We start from the raw sequence: 6,204 nt of genomic DNA on the forward strand, positions 1-6,204 counted from the left end.
GGGGGTGTTGCAGGCACTCGCCCCACACCCGAAAGCGGTGGCCTGGAGAAGAGGGGCCGGGGGGTGTTGCAGGCACTCGCCCCACACCCGAAAGCGGTGGCCTGGAGAAGAGGGGCTGGGGGTGTTGCAGGCACTCGCCCCACACCCGAAAGCGGTGGCCTGGAGAAGAGGGGCCGGGGGGTGTTGCAGGCACTCGCCCCACACCTGAAAGCAGTGGCCTGGAGAAGAGGGGCCGGGCCAGGGTGTGTTGCAGGCACTCGCCCCACACCCGAAAGCGGTGGCCTGGAGAAGAGGGGCCGGGGGGTGTTGCAGGCACTCGCCCCACACCCGAAAGCGGTGGCCTGGAGAAGAGGGGCCGGGGGGTGTTGCAGGCACTCGCCCCACACCTGAAAGCGGTGGCCTGGAGAAGAGGGGCCGGGCCAGGGGGTGTTGCAGGCACTCACCCCACACCCGAAAGCGGTGGCCTGGAGAAGAGGGGCCGGGGGGTGTTGCAGGCACTTGCCCGTCACCCAAAAGCGGTGGCCTGGAGGAGGGGAGCTGGGAGTGGGTTGCAGGCACTCGCCCCTCACCCGAAAGCGGTGGCCTGGAGAAGAGGGGCCGGGGGGTGTTGCAGGCACTCGCCCCACACCCGAAAGCGGTGGCCTGGAGAAGAGGGGCCGGGGGGTGTTGCAGGCACTCGCCCCACACCCGAAAGCGGTGGCCTGGAGAAGAGGGGCTGAGGGGTGTTGCAGGCACTCGCCCCACACCCGAAAGCGGTGGCCTGGAGAAGAGGGGCTGGGGGGTGTTGCAGGCACTTGCCTGTCACCCAAAAGTGGTGGCCTGGAGGAGGGGAGCTGGGAGTGGGTTGCAGGCACTCGCCCCACACCCAAAAGCGGTGGCCTGGAGAAGAGGGGCCAGGGGGTGTTGCAGGCACTCGCCCCACACCCGAAAGCAGTGGCCTGGAGAAGAGGGGCCGGGGGGTGTTGCAGGCACTTGCCCGTCACCCAAAAGCGGTGGCCTGGAGAAGAGGGGCCGGGGGGTGTTGCAGGCACTCGCCCCACACCCGAAAGCGGTGGCCTGGAGAAGAGGGGCCGGGGGGTGTTGCAGGCACTCGCCCCACACCCGAAAGCGGTGGCCTGGAGAAGAGGGGCCGGGGGGTGTTGCAGGCACTCGCCCCACACCCGAAAGCGGTGGCCTGGAGAAGAGGGGCCGGGGGGTGTTGCAGGCACTCGCCCCACACCCGAAAGCGGTGGCCTGGAGAAGAGCGGCCGGGGGGTGTTGCAGGCACTCGCCCCACACCCGAAAGCGGTGGCCTGGAGAAGAGGGGCCGGGGGGTGTTGCAGGCACTCGCCCCACACCCGAAAGCGGTGGCCTGGAGAAGAGGGGCCGGGGGGTGTTGCAGGCACTCGCCCCACACCCGAAAGCGGTGGCCTGGAGAAGAGGGGCCGGGGGGTGTTGCAGGCACTCGCCCCTCACCCGAAAGCGGTGGCCTGGAGAAGAGGGGCCAGGGGGTGTTGCAGGCACTCGCCCCACACCTGAAAGCGGTGGCCTGGAGAAGAGGGGCTGGGGGGTGTTGCAGGCACTTGCCCGTCACCCAAAAGCGGTGGCCTGGAGGAGGGGAGCTGGGAGTGGGTTGCAGGCACTCGCCCCACACCCAAAAGCGGTGGCCTGGAGAAGAGGGGCCTGGGGGTGTTGCAGGCACTCGCCCCACACCCGAAAGCAGTGGCCTGGAGAAGAGGGGCTGGGGGTGTTGCAGGCACTCGCCCCACACCCGAAAGCGGTGGCCTGGAGAAGAGGGGCCGGGGGGTGTTGCAGGCACTCGCCCCACACCCGAAAGCGGTGGCCTGGAGAAGAGGGGCCGGGGGGTGTTGCAGGCACTCGCCCCACACCCGAAAGCGGTGGCCTGGAGAAGAGGGGCCGGGGGGTGTTGCAGGCACTCGCCCCACACCCGAAAGCGGTGGCCTGGAGAAGAGGGGCTGGGGGTGTTGCAGGCACTCGCCCCACACCCGAAAGCGGTGGCCTGGAGAAGAGGGGCCGGGGGGTGTTGCAGGCACTCGCCCCACACCTGAAAGCAGTGGCCTGGAGAAGAGGGGCCGGGCCAGGGTGTGTTGCAGGCACTCGCCCCACACCCGAAAGCGGTGGCCTGGAGAAGAGGGGCCGGGGGGTGTTGCAGGCACTCGCCCCACACCCGAAAGCGGTGGCCTGGAGAAGAGGGGCCGGGGGGTGTTGCAGGCACTCGCCCCACACCTGAAAGCGGTGGCCTGGAGAAGAGGGGCCGGGCCAGGGGGTGTTGCAGGCACTCACCCCACACCCGAAAGCGGTGGCCTGGAGAAGAGGGGCCGGGGGGTGTTGCAGGCACTTGCCCGTCACCCAAAAGCGGTGGCCTGGAGGAGGGGAGCTGGGAGTGGGTTGCAGGCACTCGCCCCTCACCCGAAAGCGGTGGCCTGGAGAAGAGGGGCCGGGGGGTGTTGCAGGCACTCGCCCCACACCCGAAAGCGGTGGCCTGGAGAAGAGGGGCCGGGGGGTGTTGCAGGCACTCGCCCCACACCCGAAAGCGGTGGCCTGGAGAAGAGGGGCTGAGGGGTGTTGCAGGCACTCGCCCCACACCCGAAAGCGGTGGCCTGGAGAAGAGGGGCTGGGGGGTGTTGCAGGCACTTGCCTGTCACCCAAAAGTGGTGGCCTGGAGGAGGGGAGCTGGGAGTGGGTTGCAGGCACTCGCCCCACACCCAAAAGCGGTGGCCTGGAGAAGAGGGGCCAGGGGGTGTTGCAGGCACTCGCCCCACACCCGAAAGCAGTGGCCTGGAGAAGAGGGGCCGGGGGGTGTTGCAGGCACTTGCCCGTCACCCAAAAGCGGTGGCCTGGAGAAGAGGGGCCGGGGGGTGTTGCAGGCACTCGCCCCACACCCGAAAGCGGTGGCCTGGAGAAGAGGGGCCGGGGGGTGTTGCAGGCACTCGCCCCACACCCGAAAGCGGTGGCCTGGAGAAGAGGGGCCGGGGGGTGTTGCAGGCACTCGCCCCACACCCGAAAGCGGTGGCCTGGAGAAGAGGGGCCGGGGGGTGTTGCAGGCACTCGCCCCACACCCGAAAGCGGTGGCCTGGAGAAGAGCGGCCGGGGGGTGTTGCAGGCACTCGCCCCACACCCGAAAGCGGTGGCCTGGAGAAGAGGGGCCGGGGGGTGTTGCAGGCACTCGCCCCACACCCGAAAGCGGTGGCCTGGAGAAGAGGGGCCGGGGGGTGTTGCAGGCACTCGCCCCACACCCGAAAGCGGTGGCCTGGAGAAGAGGGGCCGGGGGGTGTTGCAGGCACTCGCCCCACACCCGAAAGCGGTGGCCTGGAGAAGAGGGGCCGGGGGGTGTTGCAGGCACTCGCCCCACACCCGAAAGCGGTGGCCTGGAGAAGAGGGGCCGGGGGGTGTTGCAGGCACTCGCCCCTCACCCGAAAGCGGTGGCCTGGAGAAGAGGGGCCGGGGGGTGTTGCAGGCACTCGCCCCACACCCGAAAGCGGTGGCCTGGAGAAGAGGGGCTGGGGGGTGTTGCAGGCACTTGCCTGTCACCCAAAAGTGGTGGCCTGGAGGAGGGGAGCTGGGAGTGGGTTGCAGGCACTCGCCCCACACCCAAAAGCGGTGACCTGGAGAAGAGGGGCCAGGGGGTGTTGCAGGCACTCGCCCCACACCCGAAAGCAGTGGCCTGGAGAAGAGGGGCCGGGGGGTGTTGCAGGCACTTGCCCGTCACCCAAAAGCGGTGGCCTGGAGAAGAGGGGCCAGGGGGTGTTGCAGGCACTCGCCCCTCACCCGAAAGCGGTGGCCTGGAGAAGAGGGGCCGGGGGGTGTTGCAGGCACTCGCCCCACACCCGAAAGCGGTGGCCTGGAGAAGAGGGGCCGGGGGGTGTTGCAGGCACTCGCCCCACACCCGAAAGCGGTGGCCTGGAGATGAGGGGCCGGGGGGTGTTGCAGGCACTCGCCCCACACCTGAAAGCGGTGGCCTGGAGAAGAGGGGCCGGGGGGTGTTGCAGGCACTCGCCCCACACCCGAAAGCGGTGGCCTGGAGAAGAGGGGCCGGGGGGTGTTGCAGGCACTCGCCCCACACCTGAAAGCGGTGGCCTGGAGAAGAGGGGCCGGGCCAGGGGGTGTTGCAGGCACTCGCCCCACACCCGAAAGCGGTGGCCTGGAGAAGAGGGGCCGGGGGGTGTTGCAGGCACTCGCCCCACACCCGAAAGCAGTGGCCTGGAGAAGAGGGGCCGGGGGGTGTTGCAGGCACTCGCCCCACACCCGAAAGCGGTGGCCTGGAGAAGAGGGGCCGGGGGGTGTTGCAGGCACTCGCCCCACACCCGAAAGCGGTGGCCTGGAGAAGAGGGGCCGGGGGGTGTTGCAGGCACTCGCCCCACACCCGAAAGCGGTGGCCTGGAGAAGAGGGGCCGGGGGGTGTTGCAGGCACTCGCCCCACACCCGAAAGCGGTGGCCTGGAGAAGAGGGGCCGGGGGGTGTTGCAGGCACTCGCCCCACACCCGAAAGCGGTGGCCTGGAGAAGAGGGGCCGGGGGGTGTTGCAGGCACTCGCCCCACACCCGAAAGCGGTGGCCTGGAGAAGAGGGGCCGGGGGGTGTTGCAGGCACTCGCCCCACACCCGAAAGCGGTGGCCTGGAGAAGAGGAGCCGGGGGGTGTTGCAGGCACTCGCCCCACACCTGAAAGCGGTGGCCTGGAGAAGAGGGGCCGGGCCAGGGGGTGTTGCAGGCACTCGCCCCACACCCAAAAGCGGTGGCCTGGAGAAGAGGGGCCGGGGGGTGTTGCAGGCACTTGCCCGTCACCCAAAAGCGGTGGCCTGGAGGAGGGGAGCTGGGAGTGGGTTGCAGGCACTCGCCCCTCACCCGAAAGCGGTGGCCTGGAGAAGAGGGGCCGGGGGGTGTTGCAGGCACTCGCCCCACACCTGAAAGCGGTGGCCTGGAGAAGAGGGGCCGGGGGGTGTTGCAGGCACTCGCCCCTCACCCAAAAGCAGTGGTCTGGAGAAGAGGGCCCGGGGCAGGGTGTTGCACGGCTACGTAGCCCCAGCGCTGGAGGGTTGTAGATGCAGACCTGGGGGGGTTGCACGGCTGCCCCCCCCCACCCCCCCGACCTGAATACTGAAGAGGAGCCGGGGATAACGGAAAGGGTGCCCCAGGAGAAGTGTGCACACGCATCACCACCCTCCCCACCCGGGAGAAACTGGAGTGACTGGGAGAGGTCACGATGTCTGCCCCGCCGCAGCCCTTTCCGCCCGCAACGCTGGATGTTTTTTGGGCAGCGGGGAAGGGAATTGGGGAGCGGGACGCCGTGGGGCCGCACAGCCTCTTCCCTCACGCCCCCGTGTGAGGGCGAGCAGCGATGCCCAAACCCGCGGCGTGAAGCCGCGCCCCGCTCCGCTGTCCCGTCCCGCACGCACGCACGTACGTACCTGGGCAAGACTCAACGACATGCCGCTGCAGCAGGAGCAACAAACCGAGTACGGGGTCCAGCGCCACCTCCGAGGGTTTAAATCCCTCGGCCGCCGCCGCCGATTGGTCGCCCTCTGCGTTCCTATTCGCTGCCGGCGTTCCGTTGCCGTGGCGACCCGAAACGGACGCCCAAGGGCATTGGATAGGGGGCGGGACTACTGCCGCGGCGGGGGGGGCGGGGGGGGGCGGGGGGGGGGACGACCCGCTGGCGCGCGCCCCGGAGCCGGTTTGCGGCTCTTCCCCCCCGCGGGGGGCGACGGGCACGCGGCGGCGGCGGCGACCCCTCGTGCGGGCGAGCCGCCGGTGACAGGCCCACCACCCGCCCCGCGGCCGGCTGCCGCCCCGCCGGGAGGCGGCCCTCCGGCCCAGGAGAAGGAAGGGCCCGGCAGCGCCCGGCAGCCCCGGTTTCTGCGGCGCCTGCCCCCGACCGGCTCCCGCGCTCCCAGCCGGAGGTGGACCCAGAGCGCGCTGTTGGCGCAGGCTCTTCCCCGGCCACTTTGCGCTGTACATCCCAGCGGACGTTTGAACCAGAGAAGTCGAGATGCACTTACAGCCTTGCTGAAAAACGCGTTTATTTTTTAACTCGTTATATACAGAATCGTGGCTTGCCGCCAGATGTACCATACATAGCTGCAGTTCGTTTTACATCTTTGTTCCATCTTCGAAAGTGTTTTGTTGCAACCGTCTGCACGGAAATCGGGTGACTAGGCTAAAAACTCCCCCACCACAGTATTTATTAAAACACAAATCATCTGGCCCA

The sequence above is a fragment of the Accipiter gentilis genome, chromosome Z (genome assembly GCF_929443795.1).
Source record: "Accipiter gentilis chromosome Z, bAccGen1.1, whole genome shotgun sequence".
Classification (NCBI taxonomy): domain Eukaryota; kingdom Metazoa; phylum Chordata; class Aves; order Accipitriformes; family Accipitridae; genus Astur; species Astur gentilis.